This window comes from Camelus bactrianus, chromosome 1 (assembly GCF_048773025.1).
Source record: "Camelus bactrianus isolate YW-2024 breed Bactrian camel chromosome 1, ASM4877302v1, whole genome shotgun sequence".
Classification (NCBI taxonomy): Eukaryota; Metazoa; Chordata; class Mammalia; order Artiodactyla; family Camelidae; genus Camelus; species Camelus bactrianus.
In genome coordinates, this window is record NC_133539.1 from 40,211,734 (window position 1) to 40,234,412 (window position 22,679).

The 22,679-nt window shown below is 38.1% G+C and overlaps 1 non-coding gene and 1 pseudogene across 1 annotated transcript; both read right to left on the bottom strand.

Annotated features, from left to right (window-relative positions):
• Nucleotides 1-22,679, bottom strand: part of LOC105077965 (T-complex protein 1 subunit theta-like) — a 155,738-nt pseudogene that overhangs the window by 11,666 nt on the left and 121,393 nt on the right.
• On the bottom strand, nt 14,388-14,460 carry TRNAA-UGC (transfer RNA alanine (anticodon UGC)). Its single transcript has one exon. It is a non-coding gene; the product is annotated as a tRNA-Ala (tRNA).

Here is a 22,679-nt window from a genome sequence, read left to right on the forward strand (position 1 = left end):
CACACAGAGACAATGGAACACCACACAGCCATATAAAAGACTGAATTTTGCCATTTGCAACAACATAAATCGTCCTGGAGGGTATTATGCTTAATGAAATAGGTCAGACATAGAAAGACAAATACTGCATGTTATCACTAATACGTAGAATATAAAAAATAAAATAAATATAACAAAACAGAAACACACTCACAGATATATAGAACAAACTAATGGTTACAAGTGGGGAGAGTGAAGTGGGTAGGGGCAAGATATGTGCAATGGATTGAGGTACAAATTACTATGTATAAAATTAGTAAGTAACAAGGATATATTGTGAAGTACAGGAAAATATACCCATTATTTTGTGATAACTTTAAATGGGGTATAATCTATAAAAATACTGAACTATGTTGTACACCTGAAACTAATATAATACTATAAATCAAGTATACTTCAATTTTAATATTTCTAAATTCAAAAAATAAATTGTTAAAAAGAAAAAATGAGCAAGACCTTAAATAGATATTTGTCCAAAGATCTATCAGTTCCCAACTGGCTCATGAAAAGGAATTCATCACCATCTATCATTAACAAAATGCAAATCAAAACCATAATGAGATACCATTTCACGCCCACTGGGAGACTTCAATCAAGAAAATGTAAAGTAACAAGTATTGGAAAGGATGTAGAGAACTGGACTCCTCATAGATTGCTGATGGGAATGTATCATGGTGCAGTTGCTGTAGAAAACAGTTTTGCTATTCCTCCAAAAGCTAAATATAGAACTACCATGACCCCATTTCCACTTCCAGATATATTTTATTTCAAGAGAAATGAAAACATATGTCCACATAGCAACCTGGACACAAATTTTCATAGGAGCATAATAGCTGAAAGATAGAAATAACCCAAATGTTCATCTATGGACTAATAACTATAAACAAATTATGGTATATACAAACAATGGAATATTATTCAGCTACAAAAAGGAACAAAGTACTGTTACATGCACCAAGTTGGACAACCTCAAAAACATTATGGTCAGTGAAAGACGTCAGATACAAAAATCACATACTACATGATTTTTTTATATGATATACCCAGAATAAGCTAATCTATCAAGACATAAGGCCCATTAAAATTTACCAGGGGATAGACAGAAGAAATGGAGCATGATTACTGAAGATATTTGAAGTGTTTTATGGGATGATAAAAAAGTTTCAAAACTAAAAAGCACTGGTAGTTGTTCAACATTATGAATATACTAAATACTACTGCATTGTACCCTAACTACCACTGAATAGCACACTTTAAAATGGTTAATTGTATATTATGTAAATTTTATCTAAAACAAAAAACTTCCCCACAATAACACCAGAATAAGATAACTTTACAAAAAAGATTTAGGAAAAAAAATATATGGAACAAGTAATACCCATGTATCACAAACTACTTCATTGAATAAGGAGAAAAAATGTCCATTTTATTTTATAAGGCTAGGAAAAGCTTAATAACAAACCCCAAGTGGGACAATACAACTTAAGGGGATATTACAACAAACTAATTTTAAATATATGTTAATAGAGAAAAGAATACTAAGTTCAATACACCAGCTAATTAAAAATCTTCACCACAACTCTGAGTGCCTTAAAAAGGTTCATCCATTAACATGACACAACTAACAAAAGAATCAATGATCATGAAGAGGAATCAGTAAAAACTACCCAAACTAAAGCAGAAAAATTGAACAGAGTAAATTAAACAAGGAAAAAGAAAAGGACAGAACACCCCAGAGCTGTAGTACAAACCAAAAAGTATAAGCAAGTATAACTGAAATGTCAGAAAGAGAAGACAGAGAGATAGACAAAGAAATATTTAAAGAGGTTATGCTGAAAATTTTCCAAAATTATTGACAGTCACCAAACTACAATTTCAAAAAGCTCAAAAATACCAAAGAGGCTTTTTAAAAAGAAATTGACACCACATGATTTTTTTGCTCAAAACCAAACACAGAAAAGCCTGAAGGAAGTCAGAGAAAAAGCCATAGGGAAGATCTTTAGCCAAAATTCAGACTTCACATTAAAAACTATGAAAGCTGAAAACAATGGAGACATCTTTAAGATGCAAAAGACAAAAACTATTTACAAAGAATTTTATACACAGGGTAAAGAGCATCAAAATGACAACTTCTGCTCCTCCAAGGACACAGTTAAGACAATGAAACAGCTAGATACAGAACAGAAGAAAATATTGCAAATTACATAGTTGATTAAGGACTTAGGTCTAGATTATATAAAGAACTCTCAAATTCACTGTTAAGAAACAATCCAATAAAAAATGGACAAAATAGACACAACCAATGAAAGCAAATTTATATAGCAAATAACCACATGAAAACTACACCCACAGTCATTTTTGAAATGCAAACTACAATGAGATAATGCTACATGTTTCTTACAATAGTTAAAATTATTTGACAATGTAAAGTGATAACAAGGATTTAAGGCACCTGGAAATCTCATCTTATTAGTGGGAATGCAAAATAGTTCAGGATGAAAAATGGTTTGGGAGTTTATTATAAAGTTAAGTACAATTATCATATGACAACCTCCTTATGTTAACCCTAGAAAGTATACACTAATAATTTTATTTACAATCAGTAACAATGTGAAATAACCCAAATATTCCTCAACTGGGGAATGGGTTAAAAAAAGTGATATACTCACACAATAGACAACAACACAGCACTAAAATACATCGAATTACTGATACACACAGACAGTATGTACAGTTATAGCAGTTTTTCAAGTCCTGAGAAACACACCAACAGCTGCTAAGATACAGAATAATTCTATCACCCCTCTCAAATTCCCTGTACCACTCTGTAGTAAACTCAGTCTCACATTCAACCCCTAGTAATCACTAAACTGTTTTTTTAACTTCTGTAGTTTTGTCTTTGCAAGAATGTCATGTAATGAAAGCAAACAATATATAGCCCTTTGACTTCTTTCACCTAGTTAACTGTATTTGAAGATCATTTATCTTTTAGCAGTATTACATACACTTCCTCACTTTCTTTTTATATATTTTTCAAACTCTCTTTTCTCTTGGTTTCCATGATACACATACAGTTTTCCTTTGATCTCATGGTACTTTTTTTCAATCTCCTTTGCAAGATCCTTTCAGTATCAAACCTTTGCAATTAAACTTTAAGACTTTAGAAATCAGTCCTGAACTCATTTCTTCTATATTTATGGTCTCTCACTATGGTGACAATACTCATTTCCATGATTTTAAATGTTACCTATACGCTCGAGTCACAAATTTATATCTTTGTATCATAAACCCAGATGTACTCATCCAATGTATCCACACTTACTCTTTCCTCACCAGGGCACTGATAGGTGGAGCAGAACTGATTTGATTGGGAGTTTAGCATTCCTTTTTGGGGGGTTCAGCCAATTAAGCCCTCAGCTAGGTTCTGTGTTCTCCACTTTCCCCTCATAAGAGGTTAGAACTTCTTTTTATGACTCCAAGGAATCCCTCTAAAATGCTTAGTTTGTTTTCTGCACTCAGAGCGTCAACTGAACTTAACAATAGCCACCCAATTCTTAACGTTGTTTTAGTTTCCATTTCCCAAATGTTTCTCAAATGCCTGATACACGAGCCCAGCTAATGGATTTCCTTACCCTGTTATACCTTCCCAATGCACCATCAGTAAAACTTTCAACAACTAGATGGTCATGCCAGGGTCCTCTGTGCTCTACATGCCACCAGTGATGGAATCATCATTGTCAGATTCTAAGACAGTGTTTCACCTGCAGGATGCTCAACAGATGCCTTTGGAATCAATACTTGTAGAAAGCAGGTAAGAAAAGAGGGAGAAGCAGGGCCAACAACACTGTTAGTTAAACCTATGACAAGCTGTAGAACTAGATGCCTCTTAAAGGTCTGTCTCCTATTGGAACAAGATGGTCAGCCTTTTATTTGTCATTGGATGTACACACTCCCCCATACCAGAAGCAGTGTGACATTGTGTGATACGGCTTTCTGAAAAGATCCATAAAGGGACTGACAGATGAAGACTGTCTTCTATCAGTGCTCTCACAGCTAGGGCAACAAATCCTTCACTGAAGGGGGATCCATGTGGTCAATTTCAGTATCCACCACAATGTTCCAAACCAAACTCTTAAAATTCAACCAACAACCCCCTCCCCCAAATGTGATCCTTTTCCACTCTTCCCCATTTCAGGACTCCATCCAGCAATTCTAAAATTAGAAACCTAGGAGTCCTTCCTAATATCTTCTTTATTACCAACCACCCACAACATATATTACTATTAAATGTACACATTTTAACCTCCAGACTGTCTCAAATTCTCCCCACTTGTCTTTCTTTAACCACTGCCATCAACCCAGTCTAAGTCACAATCATCTCTCACCTGGAGAATCCCTAGACTCCTTGCTAGTCTTCCTGTTCCCTCTCCTGCCTTTTTTCAACATATTCTCCACATACAAGTCAACATAAACTTTGTGAAGTATAAACTGGATCACCTAACCCCGACTTCAAACCTTTAAGGGATTCGTATTGAATTTGGAATTGAATACTAACTTCTTCCCATCTTCCACTAGGCTTTGAGTGACTGGTATCCTCTTCAATCTCATCATGGGCCCCCCTCTCCATTACTCATAACTCTTTAGCCATACAGAATTCTTGCCGTTTCTAGAAGCTGCTAAAATTTTATTTCCCTGCCATAAATAAAACATTTTCCATTTTCTTCTAACCTCTGGTTTTTTGTCTGGCGAGTTGTTATCTTCAGGTTATCAACCTTAATCTTACCTTCTCAGAGAGCTCTTTATTGACCAGCAGTGACAATATATACATGTGTGACTGCTTAATATCTCTTCAATATTCTTTTATATTAATAGAAATTCTCAAAAGGTAGGTGATTCCTAAATTATAAATTCTGCCTCTCCAAGGCAGATATCAAAATTCAACTTCCCAGCTGTTGCAGCAGCTAGAATGCAGATCTGGCCAGAATCTGCCAGTCACTTGCACCAGAGTTAGCCTTCCACTGAGAAGGGACCAACGTGAGAAACCAGTCTCACCATGACTTGCCTTTCCAAAAGCAGGTGACAGAGATGACAAGCTCTTCAGAGAAGTAATTGTGGATATTCTGACAGCCCATCCTGAGCATTATTGGAGGACTGGAGGTTTGTTAAAGCTGCAGTTTGGGAGCCAAGGGATGGTGGCTAGCTGCTCTTGCTGCAGCAGCCCCCTTTATCGTGGATGGATATTGTTCTAGCTTCCTAATTTTCCCAAAAACTCAGTGAGACATTTTTTATATGTTGATAAATTCTTTTTCTACTAGAACCATCCACAGTGGATTCCATTCCAACCTAATACTTTAAATCTCTCAACTAAGGCAAATCTGTTCTATTCTCTATCTTAAATCTCATTTTGTTTCCTTCATTGTATTAACACAACCTGCAATCATGTTTGTACATTGTTTATCTTCTCTACTAGATTATAAACTCCTTGAGGGCAGAGTTTCTGTATTTTTCATTCAGCATTTGAATGAGGTCCTTTTCTTGGTTCATTCAACAAACTATATGGAACCCTTTCTATGTGCAGACACTGACATGGTTAATAAGGAATATAGCATTAATAAGATGATTCTCCTCTCAAAGTGCTCAAATTTTAGTTGGAGGGTCATAGAAATCAATCACTGAAATCTAAATATGGCCAACACACTGATTAAAATTGTCAAGGGTTTATAAAAGTTTACCAAGGAGGAGCATTTAATACAATCTGTGGAAGTGAGATTAAGGAAAGACAAAGAATCAGGAGAGAGGAGGAAGAGTGTGAATTTCGGGAAGAATTCTTGGAAGATGTAATGCCCAAGCTTAAATGTGTGAGCAAGAGTCTGAGAGGTAAAAGGAGGGGGGATAGGGGCTGGTGTAGAAAAAGAGGATTCCAGGCAAAAGCAGAAGGTCCCACAGTAAAGAGCTACATGGTAGAGAAAGGAGGGCCTTTCACGAGAGAGGGGCAGGAAAGAAGGCACAAGGTATAGAAGAGACCGGAAAGGAAGGCAAAAGCTGCATCAGGAATGGACGTGTGCTCCATTGAGGATTTCTAAAATTATACCTGAATATGGGAAAGGCTTAGAAGGGCATGTAAAAAAAAATTAAACTAGGAGATTAGTTTGAGTTATTTTATTTTTCTTTCTTTCAACATTCCTTGTATCATCATTTTGTCAATTAACTGAGGTTGGTAAAAAATCCTTTTCCAACTATCTTCAACACATGTTAGTCATGCTTCTATTGTGTATTTCTCAGCACTGATTTATCATTTATATGATATTATAATGTGTACATCTGGGTGTATATATTTTATTTCTACATATAGACTACATTTCAGAAGTAGATGTTATGTGTTAACCTCTTCAGATCCACATGAACTTAAACTCCCCTGTAAGCATGCATCAGCATTTAACAAATGCTTATGGAAAGAATATGCCAAGATCATACTTAGGAAACGAATGTAAAAGGAACCTTTTGCTTTTCTATGAATGTTAATGTGTAATATGCACGTTAAAAGTTCAAAATATTTCACTGCAATCTAGTCTATTCTGTAGCCTGTGCCTGCAAAATATTTTTTAAGAATAAATTATCTAGGTCAATGGTACACATCAACTCACAGCCAGCTTCTGCTAATGATGAAGCAGAACTCAAAGACTGAAATTATGAAATGAATCGTGATTCATAATCCTATCAGTTCACATAAATTTCCCCTCCAGGGCCCAGACAAATCACTTGTCTAAGTGATCTTCTCACCTTTTAATTCTCAGTGAAAATGTCCTTAAGGCTCATACTCCAGGAGGAAGGAGGTTTCTCACGAGATCCTGACCAGTGTCATGCAAATGGAGAATGAAATGGGAACAGCAGAATGAAAAAAAGTTGGCTGGTTAAGAAAAGAAAGAACTTCCCAGCATCCCCTATTGATTCTTCACCCTACATAGACTCTGGATATACAACGCTCAAATAAAGACTAGTGAACAAGCTTTGATAAATGTTATCACCAACAATGCCAAGTATAGGCTGAATCTTCAGTGACTGCATCTCTGTAAAGCTTCTCTATCTTTGTTTCTCAGAGCCACATGGGCCTGTTCTGCTTTCAATGGGTTAATTACCAAGGAAACATTTTTCCTCTGTGGTCTAGACATAGAAATATCCAGATATTGTTTCCCTTGAAAGGCAGCCATCCTGCTGAATTTACTTGATCACCAATTCCCATGTTTTTCTAAGGCCAGATGGGGCTAAGCACAATTTTTGAAGATTTTTCTCTCTCCTTTTTTTCACCGATTAACAGCTTGTTTGTTTTCGATTGAGGACACTGCCAGGCAAACAGAAGAAAGGAGAAGAAAATTCCTTAATTTTTAAGGTGGGGAAATTCAAGAATGATGGATTAGCTGTAGCCAAGAGGAAACAATCCTTAGATCTAACAAATAAGTGTGGGGAAAAAAAGTTATTCAATATTACATAATTTTAGTCGTATGAGTACATTATGGGGATTTTGAGAATAATATTATTTTCTTAACTGAAACCCAAAGGTAGGTGTATGCTGTAATTACAGATAGGCAGAGAGCGAGAGAAAAACAGAAATCTCAACCTTTGAAAAAAATCTTAAGCCTGACATTGCTAACCATCTCTAGGACGTTGGATAAGTCACTTAACTTATTTGAACCTTTGTTTCTACACATATAAATTAAAAGACTTAGCTGATTTTTATATTCATGACCTTTCCTTCTTTAAAATTCTCTGACCTGCTGTGATTCTCAGCCAATAGAAATCCACCCAGGAAGAGCACGGATTCTCCTCCTCTGTGTCTCCCTCACCCCTCCAATGCTGTTTGGAGACGCAATCTGCTTACGTCTGTGAGAGTTATATAATAAGTGGGAAGTGAAGACAGCTGAGCCTGCTCTGAAACCATGATAAATAGCCCCAATGTCCTGATTGAGCCTTCCCTATTGGAGGCCAAGGAACTCCATACAGACATGGGAAGGATTAACTGGTACTCCAGCTGAGTGCAAACTGGCACAAGCGCCAGGCACATGTAGGCCACGTGAGGTTACTCTGAGACATCTCCTTTCTGGGAGGACCTGGATTTCCCCTCTCCCATTACAGTGTCAGATTCCTGAGTCCCAGAGGCCCCCGGTGCAGCCACAACAAGCCAGGGTGCCAGACACAGTGGTAAGTAGCAGGAACCTAACCTTGACTGTATCAGGACTCACTCCAACTCTTAGTAACTCGGGCAGCTCACTTGGCCACCAGCACTGTTTTCTCCCAACTTTGCTAAAACAGCCAAGTCTGTGATTGCTGATGCCTGGTAGCGACATTTCCATTCTAGGCCAGGGACTATGAAAGATAACGCTTAAAAAATATAAAAGAGACAATATGATTAATGTTTTTGTTAAAAGTATTTGTTTTAGTGTTAAAACATCATTAAAGTGGCTGGAGGGATAGATAAATTTTGGGCACTCTGTGACTAAAGGGACGCACCACCCATGTCCCCAGCTGATGTGAGGCCAAACTCTTCAGATACCAGTTAACCATGTGGGAAGAATGAAGGCTGAAACTGCCAAATGACAAGAGTATCACCTCTCACAGGCCAAACCCCACACCAGAGAGGTGTACTGAGCCTTCCATGAAGTTACCCAGACTGGGCCTCTCGTTTCTTTCTGAAATGCGTGTTCCAACAGTGTTAGACACATTCTGGAAACAAGTACATTTCCAAATGATGAGTTCTGAGGTGAAGATTTGTCAGTCGTATGGTAATGTGGATAAAAAACAAATATTTGATGGTAAACTGCCTGGCTCTTAAAAAGACACTACAAAATTTGGTTTGACTGCAGATGAAGTTAATGATCAAGGTTTTGTGTCTAATTCATTGTCATAGAAGGGAAATAACCCTCCCTTATTTTTGTTTGTTTTTGCTTGCTGCATGTTAAGAGGCCACATTAAAGCATACCAAAATAGCAATTCAGCCTTAGGGACAGATTTTTAATGCAAGACTCCTCATACCAGATTGCTCTCTTCCAACATCTGTTGGTATGCTTTCCAGCCTTATCTCCCCATCCAAAAAATAAAATAAAAAAGAGAGTTCAGGATCTAAACATACTTTAACTCTGTCTCATTGAATAAAACCATTGAGTAAACACTATTCAAGTGTCCGGAGGGACTGATTACTTTTTGGCCTCTGTGACTTAAGGGATGTACCACCTGTGTCCCCAGCTGACATGAAGCCAAACTCTGCTCAGATACTGGTACTGAATTGGCAAATGACAGGAACATCGTCTTTCACAGGCCAAACCCTGCACCAGATAGTTACCCAGATTGGGCCTCTCATTTCTTTCTGAAATGCATGTTCCAACAGTAATTAGACACACTCTGGAAGCAAGGACATGTTTCTGAAGAGAGTTCAGGGGTGAAGACTTGTCAGTAGTATGGTGCTTTATGGTATTTTATTTTGTGATAATACCACAATTTATTAATCCATTTTACTCTTGGCAGGCACTCAGAGTTTTCAGTTTTTGACTATCATGAATAGAGTTACTAACATCATCTAATACATGGCTTTTGTTGAAGCTGTGTGCACGTTTCTGTCGGTATAGTTGTAGGTGGGATATGGTCTAGGATACCTTGTGAAGCTGTTTTCCAATGTGCGTGTATGAATTTGAACTCCCAGAAGTAGTGCCTCATAATGATTCCTGCTGCTTCCCATCCTCACTAGCCTCAGTATTCTCCATCCTCCTGTTACACATTCTAGTAGACACATAGTATTGTCACACGGGGGTTTCTAGTTTGCACCTCCCTGATAATGAATGAAGTTGATCCTCTTTGTAAATGTAATGGCTATTTGAATATCTTTTATTTTAAGCATTCTGCTCAAACCTGTTTATTTTCTACTGATTTAGATGCCTTTTTCTTATTCATTGGGAGGAGTTCTTTTTCATTGTGGATGCCAAGAACTTTGAGATTCTTACGGAGGTTCTTAATTTTGATATGAACTGAATAGTTATGACTTTTGTTTCATAAATAGTTCTTTACTATGCCCTGTTTAAAAGTCTCTGCCTCCTCCAAGATCATAATGATCATCACTTGAGTTTTCCTCTAAAAGCTTTACTATCTTTTACACTTAGGTATATAATTCATCTGCATTTGATTATTTTCTGTAGAATATGAGATAAAGTTCAAGCACATATTTTTTCATGGATATCCAGTTGACTCAGCATCATTTGTTCGAAAGAGTATTGTTTCTTTACTCTACTTTTTTCATATTTTTTAAATCATAACTTAAGTTTAAGTCAGTTTGTCTATCCTATTTCCAAAGCCACACTATTTTAGTTACTATGTATCATAGTAAATTTTGATATCTAGTGAAGTTAGCCCTTCATGTGAGTTCTTCTTTAAGAATGCTTTGTATACCCTTGGCCCTCTGCATTTCCAGTTTTCATTTAACAAGAAGCATGCTGATATTTTTAATTAGGATTACACTAAATCTGTAGACACATTAGGGCAGAATATCTTAACAATATTGAGTCTTCCATCCATGAACATGGACTATTCTCCATTTGTTTAGATTCCCTGTAATTTCTCTCTATAATGTTTTGTAGTTTGTAGAAGTATGCACATTTTTCATTACATTAGTTGCTAGGTGCGTGGTTTTTGATGTTATAAATGATTTAATTTTTCATTTGCTTCTAGTATATAGTAATATTTGTAAAACTTTGTTAATATGTTTTATTCATTTTGCAATGTTAATGAAAAAATTTGGTTTATAATTTTTCTGTATTATTATGTATTTCTCAATTTTATAATCTTTGTTATGGTACCTCTTTGGTTAGGAAGTGTTCCCTCTTCTGTTCTCTGGAAGAATTTGTACAACACCGTTATGTCTTTCTTAAATGTTTGGAAGAATTCACCAGTGAAAGTATCTTGGCCTAATAATTTGATTATGAGACTGTTCTAACTAAGAATCAAAAATTTAATATGTCTGATTTTTTACATTTTTTATTTATTCTTATGGCAAGTTTACAAAAGCATGCAAATAAGTTGTTGGGTTTTTGAATTATTAATCCATCTCATCCAAATCATCAAATTTACTGGAGAAAATATTCATAATATCATTTCATTTGATGTATTATGATCTATATATTTTTTCTGAATATTGTTTTTCTTCATTAGTCTTGTCAGAAGTTTATCAACTTTATGGATTTAATCAAAGTATCAACACTTAATTTGTTGATTTTCCTCTTTTTTATTCTTAATTTCTGTGCTCTTTATTCTGTGTTTCTTAGTTTTTATTTGCTTTTTGTTCTCTAGTTTTGAGTTGTAAGTTTAAATAAATTGATTTTCAGTCTTTCTTCTTTTCCATTATACAGCTGACCCTTGAACAATGCAGGAGTTAGGGATGCCAACCCACAGTCAAATCTCCATGTAAAATTTTACAGCTGTTTTTCCAAATCTGCAGTTCTGCCTCCACAGATTCAAACAAACATGGATTGTGCAGTAACATTGAAAACAATCTGCATATATGTGGACCCACACAGTTCGAACTCATGTTGTTCAAGGGTCAGCTATATAGAAAATACTCTGACCACAGTGGAATTAATCTAGAGATCAGATACCATTATGGATCGAATTATACTGGAAATACATTAAAAATTTTATTGCAGTTTCTAAGCACTCCATTAACTACAGCAATATAATTTTTTGACATATTTCCATTATAATTCAGTTGAGATATATATAATGACATCATAAGTATTGTTTTATATATACAGTCAATAGTCATGTTTATTTGCCCACATATTTTACTCCTCTGGAGTTCATAAATTCCTCCTGTATTTCCACACTCTATCTGGAATCATTTTTCTACTTGAAAAAAGTCCACTTAGTTTTATAAAAGTGGGCTTGCTAGAGACAAATTCTCTTATTTTCACTTTGACCAAAACTGTATTTCTTTCTATTTACAAAACAGTATTTCTTTATAAGATCGTAAGTTGGCAGTTATTTTCAATATTTAAAAATGTCACCCGTTTATCTTCTAGCTTCAATAATTTCTGTTGAGAGGTTATATATCAGTCAGTAATTTTTTAAAAGGCAGTTATTTTACATTTTTTCTCTTTGGGCTAGATTCTCATATTTTATAAAATACTTAGGTTTGGTTTTGTTTATCTTCAACTTGGGATTCCTAGACTTGCCCTAATCTCTCAGTCAACATCTTTTATCAGTTTTGTAAAACTTAAATATTGGTTTCCATGATTTTCTCTCTTTTTCCTTCTATGACTTCTATTATATGTACATGAGGCCTTAGATAATTCTACATATCTTTATTCACTTTTTTGCCAATGTTTTTCTATATTCTTAATTTTGTATATTTTTAATGACTTGTCTTTCAATTCACATGTCCTATAAACTTCTCTCTCTAATCTTAAATACACCCATTGAGTTCTTAACTTTATATATCTTTTTGTTCTAGGTTGTCCATATATTACTTTTCTTTTTTTAAAGAGTATAATTTACTGAAGAAATTATCCATACTTTCATCTATTCTTTCCATCTTCTTCTCTAATTTATCAAATCTATTAATAACAGTTATTTCAAAGACCTTGGTTGGTAACTCCAATATCTAGATCATCTATTGGTCTCCTACTAGATTCCATCTTTTTCTTCTTGATCATCAATCATATTTTCATGTCTTTTTGTACGTATATAGTAATGTTTTATTGTGTGTCAGATACTGAGTGTAAAAGAAATGAAGAGGATCTGAATGATGTTATCTTTCACTAAAAAGGGTCACCACTTTCCTCTGTTGCACAGCTTAGGTAAGAGGCTGATTATTCTATCTCATCAATAATTAATTTAGGCAAGAGCTGGATTGCAGAATAAGAATCAGCTTACGTATGTTTCAGACCACTTCCCTGGAAGTGGCCATATAAAGCTTACTGATAACAAGCCAAATTGGTCTCGATTCTGAGATTCTTTAGGATTTCCAGCCCTGTCATCCATAAATTTCCAGCTCAGCTCTTCAGCCTCCCATCTAGGCATCTTAGTCATCTAGTAAATGTCTTGACTGAGAAAGTAATGAAGGGACCTAAAAGCAGGCCCACTCTCCCTGGTATGTCTTAGAATTCACTCTGAGTTTCTGAAGCTTTTAGATTTCCTCTGCTATTTCTGATGCTGCTGTAGACCTCTAGAATTGAGCCAATGTCATAAGAGGTAAATTAGCCATGCATTTGAAGAAGCCTCTCAAGTTTCCAATTTGTCTCTCTTGCCTCCTACAACTGCTAAAACAACACAACATCACTTTGCTAGTTGTTTTTTTTTTTTTCCTGAAAGTGCAAATCAAGCCCAATCTGTAGGCCATGCCATGAATCAAATTTCCCAAAGGGAAAAATTCTCAGGATCCAGCAAATGCCCCCAACGGAAAAAAATCAGCTCACCTCTGAAATTTCCCCCTCATTCTAGAGTCTTTAACTTCTTTCCCCCTGGGTAAATGGGATAGGCAAAGAGAAGAGGGCAATTGGTGGGGGGTGGGGGTGGGGGTGGGCAGGTTGGGGGAATGACTAAACTGACTAGCCAAGTATTTTTCCAAATCTATTATGTAAACTAGATTCCAAGCCCTTGGAATGTCAGATTCTAAGAATTAGTCATTTTGCATTTCAGCTACGGCCAGAAGAAACCAAGCTTTAACCCGAACAGGGTAAGGATGCTGTAAACAAAGGGCTTACAGAAATAAGAATAAATCAGGTTAATTCTTTCCTCATCGTCCTACAGCATTATGACTCCTGCCTATACTCAACTAAAATTTCACTCTCAAGTGTTCCCTCTAACTTACTCAATCTAATGAGCATTTTTCAAATTTTGCTTTTTATTTACCCTTCTACAGAACCTGATATAGTGTCCCAGAGACATCAGAATCTAGGGGCAATCATTAGTTAATTTACTTAGAAGGCACTACCTTTCTTATTGGTCTTTTCCACTTCTCATGGAAAAATACAGTACATATTACAGTCTTAGTTATATAGTTAATCAAGATTATGATTGCATCCCCAAACAAAACACACCATCACTATAACTTATATTAAATTTAAATATACCATAAGCATATTATTGCCTATAAAGCCTGCATAAATGTTACAGTTACAAAAAAGAGTGCACGTAATACTGAGGTGTTTTTTTTTTTAAGCATACAGCTACAATGACCAAAACGTTTCCAGCTTGCTAATTCATTCTGGATCATGGTCATTAGTTCATGCTTTTTTCCCAAAGGTTTTTTTTTTTTTTTTTGGTTTGTTTTTTGAGATGGGGGAGGTAATTTGGTTTATTTATTTATTTGTTAGAGGCACTGGGGATTGAACCCAGGACCTTGTGCATGCAAAGCACGTGCTCTACCACTAAGCTACGCCCTCCTCCCTCCCAAAGGTATTTATCATCATAACACAGGACAAATTGAACTCACTTAACAAAAGTTAAGACCATAGCACTTCTGGCTCTTTGACTATCAAAAATTAGCTTGTTAAGTACTTAGGTAGGATTGTTAGCAATACTGCAATTGCATTTGATATTTTGACACATAGCACAATATAACTGTTATAGGAAGAATAAGTTATTCTGAGCCCTGGGCATGTCTGAGTTGTGTTCAGATTTTAATAAATCCTTGACTCTAGTGTCAGAAAATAGAAATGGTATTGGTATGGCACCAACCTATATCATTTTTATATGCCAGCATAAATGCATAAACTTGAGACTACACAATATTTTTTCTAATTGTAGGTAACGTAGTAGATATTCCATAAATAAAAATGTTAGCCTTTTTTTTTTTTTCATTACCCTATTTAAAGTCCACGTAGGATGTACCACACACTTCTTTGCCATGGCCTACAAAGACCACCATGGTCAGACTCTTGCCTATCTTTTTAATTTTACCTCTCCCCAAATATCCTGCACTTTATCTACTTTAAATTACTTGACATTAAAGATTCATAATGCTAATTATCATCATTATGCTTTAGCACAAATTATTTCTTCTACCTAGAATTTCTTTCTTCACCTTTTTTTCTTACAGAGTGAGAAACGTCACCTTCACTGTGAAATCTTTCCTGACCTCCTAAACACAGTTAGATACTTTCTTTTTCTTGTAGCATTCTATCCATACATGTATTACAGCCTCCATCTCATTACTCACTTTGCATCCTTTAGGGAAGGGAAAATATTATAGACACGGTGACTTCCCTAATAACTATAGAGGCTATAGTTAGTAAATGTAGAAGAAACAAAGAGACAGAAGGAAGGAAGGAAAGAAAAGACTTTAAGCTTTAAATATGACCCCCAAGTTTTCCAGAGCCTAAATTTTCAATTAGTAAACCCATAGTAGTATTCATTGGAAGAGCAAAGAGTCCTTAAATATTCAAAATATTGTGCTTAACTTTCATGTAATGACTACACACACACACAAGGAATGTCGTTAGATTTTTCCATTCTGTAACCCAGTGCTGAAAGCTTTCAAAATGAATGGAGCTGGTGGGCAATTTCATTCTCTCTGATTTGATTATTTATCTTTCAGGGCAGGGAAAGTCAGACTCCTAGAAAATAAACAATGGATACATAATTACTTAGCCAATAAGTTGCCAAGTTAGGGCTTAAAACTGGTCTTCTGACTTCAAGTCTTGTCTTCTTTTTTACTATACCGGAGTTATCTTCTTTTATATGCTTGTTCCCTAGCCCCCCTCAGCATGTCCATTCCTAAAAGAGTTATACTCAGAGTGCTGGCTGTCCATCTGCCTCTTTAAAAAGTTTTGTGGCTACATCCAAGTTCATTTTCCTGTCCATGAGGAGGTCAATTCCCCAGAAGTACAGGTTGGAGTCCAGATGTCCTCTAGATGTCTGTGTGAGATCCAATGACTTGATGGATGAACTTCTAATTAAAATACACTTTAGCATTTGCTGGGTTTAAGTAAATTAGTATGAATTAAAGTTCAGTGTGGTGGTCATTAATGGTGTCTACCAAATATTTTTAGTTCTTCTGGGAAGTGTCCGTAGGGTTACACCTCTACCCTTGGTATGGCCATGTAAATAACTTTCGCCAATGAAATGTGAGCAGAAGTGATTTGTGTTACTTCCAAGAAGAAGCTTTATGAATCAGTGTATGATTTGGGCCCTGCCTCCATTTTTTTTTTCTGACTTGACACTCTGGCAGTGTGGGCACGTAGCCTCTCCTATCCTGTTTCCTGATGGAAGACAATGATCTTCCGTCACACAAAAACCAACCTACAATAAATGTGTAATGCAAGCAAATGTTTTAAAATTATAAAATTTTAGAGTTGTTACCAAGCATAACTTAGATAATTTAGCCTACCTTAACTAGGACAAGTACTTTAAATATGTTATTCCAATTCAGCAGTAATGTTCAATGCTATAGGTCAATGGAGTCTTTTTGAATCTATGACATTTTGGTGTGGACTGCTCTTAACTAAGACTATTAAACAAAATTTTTCTGGGAAGGTATGTGTTGGTAATGTACTTTAAAAGCTCCATTTTTGGATTTAAACAGTTTTAAAGTGCTGACATCTTTTAATCAGTTTACAAATTTATTACATTTTACATATTTTAAAATATGGCAATAGGTTTTTTAATGAATCCTATGAAAAATTACATTAAACTATGATTATACCCAATTAAATAAAAATCAAAATAATGTCCACATTTGAGATCATGATACAAACTCTAAAAGCCTCAGGGATGGAGTATAATTGATGAAAAGGCAGAATGAAGACATAATGGTAAGCAAACTCACAGGAGTAACTTCAACTACCTTTCAGGCACACTATCCCTTTCTAAGTCACTTGAGATATACTGTTTTCATACTCTGGGAGGAAACAAAAAAAAAAGAAAACCACATTCATCATTCCTTCCAGGAAATAGCTCTGGAGATTCTCTCTGCTTGTGGCTACATCAGTTCTGTAACAGCTGGGTGTGTGGGTGGCGCACATCAGGTCTGCCAGTTTCCAAAGAGGAACCTGGGCCTCCTAAACTGTTACAGTACCTCCCAGCTTTGTGGGGGGTCTGTGGCTCCAGTCTATGCATTGGGATGGAGACGGGGTGGGGTGCATGCGGAAGGAGGGAAGCACCTGAGAACACATGCCTGGATTTTGTGGAGACCACCAGTGTGTAAACCACTCATGTGACAAGACCAATTCCAAAGGGAAGAGGAGTGACCATTTCCCCTTCAGTTCCAACAGCTGCAGCCCACCACACAGCTGCTACTCTGGGTTTAGGATAGAAGAAAAACAAAAGAGAAGTGGGACACTCTGTAGTGGTTTGGCTGCTTGGAAGTAGTAGGCAGAGAGTGTAAGGAAAGCCACCAAGAGAAGAGCAAAAGTCTTCTCTCCACAGACTTCTCTCCACATGCCCCGGACTGTTCAGTGTAGGCTGTTACACTCTTTGCTACCCCAACCAGTACCACAAAGGTTGACTTTTCTCTCATGCAAAAATCCTCTGTAGTCTGGAATTCTCTCCAAGCAACGGTGTCTTCTGTGGTGACTGTGTGATCCAGGCTTGCAGAGTCTCTGCTCCTCCCAGCTGCACAATCAAAAGCATGTAGCCCCCTTGGTCAGCATGGCAGTAGGAGAGAGAGCAGGAGAGTCCCACCACAGTCACAGGGACTATAAGTGATACATGTCACTGCTGCTCACGTTTCACTGGCCACCTCCAGTCACCACTAGGCAAAGCCTGGCTTCAAAGGGCATGAGACTGCAGTCCCTGTGTATCTGTAGTAAAATGCTCTACCACTGAGCTAGACCCCACCTCCACCCCTGTGTACTTGGAAGGGGATATTGATGAACATTAGAGCCAAGTGCCCTTACCCTCTGAAGCCCTAAAATGAAGTTCTAGGTATATGTAGCCACAGCTTTCCAAGAGAATGCACCTGCCCATTCTCTGATGTCTAATTGTCTTTGTACTCACATCTGGATTCTAGTTTTCCTTCCAAAGTGATAGAGAAGAGGGAAATACATAGAGTGTGTCTAGCCTGTGGAGTCTGAAAGCAGAGAGCTGGTTCCTAAAAGTCTGCAAAGGCAAAGGTAACCAAAAATGCATCACAGGCTATGGTTTTAAGCAGCTCCGCACCCTCCCCACCCCCGTAATGTAATGTTTGGTATAAGTACTGACTTGTGTCTCCCTGGGCTTTACCTTTCTGTCTCTTTTTTATGACTGACTTTTCTTATTTGTTTCTGGTTCCTGGGTATTGATTCTAGTGGAAGGGAGAGAGGTGGGGAGCTGGAGAGGCAGAAGGTAAGGGAGAGAAAGACAAAGAAGAAAAGAGGGAGAGACAGAACAAAAGAAAAAGAAATTACCTTGTGAGATTATCAAGTTCTTTCAAAAACATCAGTTCATACGAGCTTCAAAACAGTCCTTAAAAGAACATATACATTCATCCCCAAGTTACCAGTGCAGAACTAAAACTCAGAAGGATACATAAAGTAAATTGAGGGCAGGAGAAGAAATAAATCTTAATCAGGGCAGTTTCCACTTACTTCAGGGCCTTTGGGAACTCCAAAGACAAGCAAGACCATGTTTTAACACAGGCCCAGTCTCTTCTGAATGCCAGATGTCACTTACCTTTTATCCCAGTGGTTATTTTATTTTTTGACATCGAGATTAGCTTTAAAAGCACTGCTTTCCCACCCCTGGTCTCCTCACCTGCCTTTAATCCACCAAAACTAAGTCTGAAAACTCAGATTAATTTGGATCTTAGCCACAGCATTTTCACGAATCCCCAAAAGCCTTCTATTCTGGCCCTTCCATGCCAACTCACGCCCCATGGGCACTCAACTGGTCGCATCTCAAATCCCCACAAATGGGGCTCCAGTTCAAACCAGCGCACTCCACGCACTCCACGATGGTTTGTCTTGCACCTTGAGCCACACCTTAGTGACTTCACGTAAGCACAGGAGGAAGGAGTGAAAGCCCTCCCTAGGGTGTGTGGGTCCAAGGGCACAACACTGAATGCTTCCTTCAGCCCAGAAATTAAAAGCCAGGCTTTTGAAACAGAGAGGCGAAGGCTCCCATTTGCCAAGTTACTACTTAGAAGAAGAATGTAGGCTTCCGGGAGAAGATGGAGTAGAAGGACGCTCGCAGGTCACCCTCTCCCACAAATACACCAAGACCCAAATCTACAGACCCACTCGGCCAACCAGAGCACCTGTGGAACTCCGACAGAACATCGCCCTCTTCAAAAGATAAAGACGCCAAAAATCTGGTAGGAGAAAAGGAAAAAAGAAAGAACAAAAGGCAAAGCAGCGCGGGATGGGTCCCGCGGGGAGGGAGCGGCAAAGGAGGACTGGCGCTCGCTCGCTGGGTCTCCCCTCTCCAACTGAGAGGCCAGCCGGGACGGAGGGGGAGCCTCCGAGGCTCGGATCTGTACAGAGGAGCCCTTGACTAACAGAACTAAGTTAAACGGGCACAGAGCGTCCCCCCGACACCCAGCCTGAGACGCGGCCGGCAGCCGCAAGCAGGGCCAGGCTGCACAAGCCGGGCGGAGGACGGAAGTGGCTGCACGGAGGCAGCCCCAGGGGAACGCAAGGGGCTGCGCGCCGTGGCTGTGGGTGCACAGGGCAGAACAACCTGGGCCCTCCATAAAACAGCAAGGTTGATGTGCTCTCAGGGGAAGGGTGCACACCCCCATCTCTGAAAACCCGCGGAAAGTTTTCGAGGGAAGAGAGGCGGGGCTCAGGCACAGCCGCCATATCCTCCACGCTGAGCACTCAGGCGGGGGCGAAACCTGCATCCGCACGGAAGGGCTTAGCAGCCTCAAAGGCCAGACTGAGACTGGCCTGCAGCCCGGGGCAGATAGGATCCTTCCATCCTGGTCCCTCAGAGAACTTGCTCCACAAAGACAAACAAGGAGCTGGGTTCTGGCTCGGAGCAGGGACAGGGCTGTCCCTCGGTCTTCCCCTAGCCCACCTGCGGAGCGCCGACCAGGGTGGAGCGCGCAGCCGCACAAGAGCGGAACTACCGGCGGCGCAGGTAGAGCGAGAGCAGCCCCCCACCTTTCGGGCAGGAACACAGCCCCTGACCGAGGTGCTGGGAGGGGGCACGACCCGCCCTCCTACCTGGCCAGTCTGCAGCATCTGACTGCAGCATCCGGAGGGACAGCGACCCGCCCGCCCACAGCAGAGAGCGGCACCTGACCCAGTGTTAGGAGGAGGCGCGATCGGCTTGCCGACAGGTGCTAGGAGCAGCACAGAAGAGGGCGCCAACGGAGGGCCTCTGAAAACAGCAAGCTGAGCTTCCAAAACAGGACGAACACAGAAAGACTTCACATTAAAAGCACACAGACTCCAGGAGAACACCGACAAACCCCCTCCCCCCCCCCTTTTTTTAATCTGTTTTTACCTGTTCTATTTTCTATTACTCTCTTAATCTTTACTTCTTAATTCATTTCTATTTCTCTTGGGTTTTGATGTCCTGCTATTGATTAGACACAGGTTTCAAATACATCTATTCATCTCCCCCCCCCCTTTTTTTTGTAAAGGTTTTAAAAGGACGTCTCAACCCGATTAATACTCTGCTTCAACTCACTCTTCTATTATTCATTATACACTGTTTTCAAACCCTCTTTCTCCCTTCTTTTAAAATTCTTTCTCTCTCTCTCTTATTTTTTTTTCTTTTTTTCCTAAGTTCTATTCCTAAATAGGCATCAGATAGATAAAATCCTTAAGGACCACAATAAACAACTGATACTCCATAAACCACAGTGCCAAAGAGGTATGAGCAAGATGAAGAAGCAGAAAAACCTTTCCCAATTGAAAGAACAAGAGAAATCCCCTGAAAGAAAGATCAACAAAATAGACATCGATAGCCTACTAGATCAAGATTTCAAAAAAGGAGTGATCGAATTGCTGAAGGAATTAAAAGAGATAGTGTTTAGAGATATAAAATATGTCAAAAATGAAATTGAAGCTATAAAGAAGAGCCAAGTAGAATGGGTAAACTCATTGACAGAGATGAGAAATGATCTAATAGCTGTGCAAAGCTGACTAGATAATGCAGAGGAACGAATTAGTGATCTAGAAGACAGGGCAATAGAAAGCACCCATTCAGAAGAACTACAAGAGAAGCAAATAAAAAATAATGAAAATAGCATGAGGGACCTATGGGATAATATAAAGCATCCCAATCTTCGCATAATAGGGGTCCCAGAAGGAGAAGAAAGATCAAAGGGGATTGAAAAGGTTTTTGAAGAAATCATGACTGAAAACTTCCCAAACTTAAAGAAGGAATCAGATATCCAAGTACAGGAAGCTCAGAGGGTCCCAAACAGGAAGAACCCAAACAGACCCACACCAATACATATCATAATCAAGATGGCCAGAGTCAAGGATAAAGAAATGATTCTATAGGCAGCAAGAGAAAAGCAAAGAGTAAGTTACAAGGGAACCCCCATAAGGCTCTCAGCTGATTTCTCTACACAAACACTACAGGCCAGAAGGGAGTGGCAAGATATATTCAAAGCCCTGAATGAAAAAAAGATGCAGCCTAGGATCCTTTATCCAGCAAGGCTATCCTTGAGGATAGAAGGAGAAATAAAGAGTTTCACAGACAAAAAAAAGCTGCAGGAGTTTAGCAACACTAAACCCATGCCAAAAGAAATATTGAAAGGGCTATTCTAAATAGAAAAGCAGCAGGATGCTACAGAAATGAGAAACACACAACTGGAAAGGTGATAACTCATGAATTACAAATAAAGTAAACATGAAATTATAAAAGAAGACATACAAATCACTGAGAGTGGGAGAGGGAGGCAGGGAAATATAGAATATTTTTTTCTTTCTTTTTAAAATTTTGTTAACAGTAGGATGGGTTTGAGATCATGTTACTATCAGTTTAATAAGAACAGTTATAGTAATGGGTTGATAGATTTACAGAAAAGGGTAACCACAAGCCAAAAATTTACAAAGGAGTCACAAAAATTAAATAAAATCCATGATAATACAAAGGAAAATTACCAAACCACAAAAGGAAGAAGAAAGGAACAAAGAGGATATACCAATTCAACTGCAAAGATAAGTTCAAAATGGCAATAAACACACATCTATCATTAATTACTGTAAGTGTTAATGGACTAAATGCTCCAGTCAAAAGACACAGAGTGGCAGACTGGATAATAAAGCAAGAACCTTCAATATGCTGCATACAAGAGACCCACTTTAGGGAGAAGGACACATATAGACTGAGAGTGAAAGGATGGAAAAGGATATTCCATGCAAATGGAAAAGCCAAAACAGCAGGTGTTGCAGTACTGATTTCAGACAAAACAGACTTTAAAACAAAGGCCATAAAGAAACATAAAGAAGGACATTTTATAATGATTAAAGGAGTGATACATGATGAGGATATTACACTCGTTAATATATATGCACCCAATATAGGAGCACCTAAGTACATACAAGAATTACTAACAGAGATAAAGGGGGATATTGATGGGAATACAATCATAGTTGGAGATTTTAACATTGCATTAACATCACTAGACAGATCTTCCAGACAGAAAATAAACAAGGCAACAGAGAAATTAAATACTACAATAGAAAAACTAGATTTGGTGGATATTTTCAGAGCATTACACCCCC